Genomic DNA, 1,265 nt, shown 5'->3' with positions numbered 1-1,265 from the left:
AACCACAACACAAACATAACACAATGATACAACAAATACATACAAGAAGACAAATATAAAACAGAGAATAACAACCATAACAGAACTCAACAATATCAACACAACCGACCTAATACCAACACAAAAAGCAATGTCATCACAATGAATCTCAAAAAACACCACCACAATCAGCTATCAACACTCATCTCAGAAAAACGCAGAAATATAACAAATCTGGGTACAGCACAAAACACAATTACATAGTTATTATTTTGTGGTCTTTTGTTGCTGTTTTGCAATGGTGCATTATAATGCTGTATGGGCATATTGTTATATTTATGTTCCGAATTTATTTGTTTTGGGTTGACTCTTTAATGGTTATGTTGTTCGATTACACTGTTGTGTGTTATTCTGGTCTTTTGTTATTTTAATGTTGTGATGTTTTTTGTTGGACCTCAGCTGCCAAAATGTATGCACGAAGCACCGTGACATTTATCAACAATGGCATATAATAAAGCCAATCAAAGAGTTTTGTGATCCCGACACAAATGTTCTGCCATACGGTTCTGAGATTAAATGTATTCAGGTAGAACGAGTAAACACGGCGCCTACTTCTTATTCCAACAGCGTGACTTTTTCAAGAAAGCAGCAAAACAATGTTAAAAAATGTAATTTTAAATCTAATTAATTTAGATTGGCTAGTAGTTGTGCGTTTCTGGAAAGACAGGGTGTGCAATCATCTGTGCAATCATCATTATATTTGTATGAGGTATTGAGTGGGCAGAATATAACATTCGACAACTAGAGAGCTCAGAGCGCGCTTATTTTAAAAATAGTTGAGTAGCCCAATGCTAATTTCTTTTTGGCGTAGGAGTAATACAATTTTAAAACTATGCCAGTTTCAAGTGTAAAGCAGCAACATAAAAAAATGTTACTAAAATTAAAAAATCCCAAAAAGTATCCGAGCCAGCCAGGAGTCGAACCTGGAATCTTCTGATCCGTAGTCAGACGCGTTATCCATTGCGCCACTGGCCCTCTGTTCAGCAAATTCGAAATCCACTCTACTCAGCAAGAATGATTACCACCCATATGTTCGCATAAAGGCGTGGTTTTACTGATCTCATGAAATTGAAACTTGTAGCAGAAAATCAAGCGATCCTCAAAAAGCACTTCAACAACTCTGGTCGAACTCAAACCTTCTAATATCGCAACAATTGTGTAATTCTGTTCCTGGGTCTGGGGAGGAGTTGGTGACACTATTACCGCAGGGTGGGAGGAGCCTCTTC

The 1,265-nt window shown here is 37.2% G+C and overlaps 1 non-coding gene across 1 annotated transcript; it reads right to left on the bottom strand.

Annotated features, from left to right (window-relative positions):
• Positions 1-941: 941 nt before the first annotated feature.
• TRNAR-ACG (transfer RNA arginine (anticodon ACG)) lies at positions 942-1,014 on the bottom strand. The gene has a single exon. It is a non-coding gene; the product is annotated as a tRNA-Arg (tRNA).
• Positions 1,015-1,265: the final 251 nt, after the last annotated feature.

Source organism: Triturus cristatus, chromosome 5_2 (assembly GCF_964204655.1).
Source record: "Triturus cristatus chromosome 5_2, aTriCri1.1, whole genome shotgun sequence".
Lineage (NCBI taxonomy): Eukaryota > Metazoa > Chordata > Amphibia > Caudata > Salamandridae > Triturus > Triturus cristatus.
This window is presented reverse-complemented; position numbering and strand designations above follow the sequence as displayed.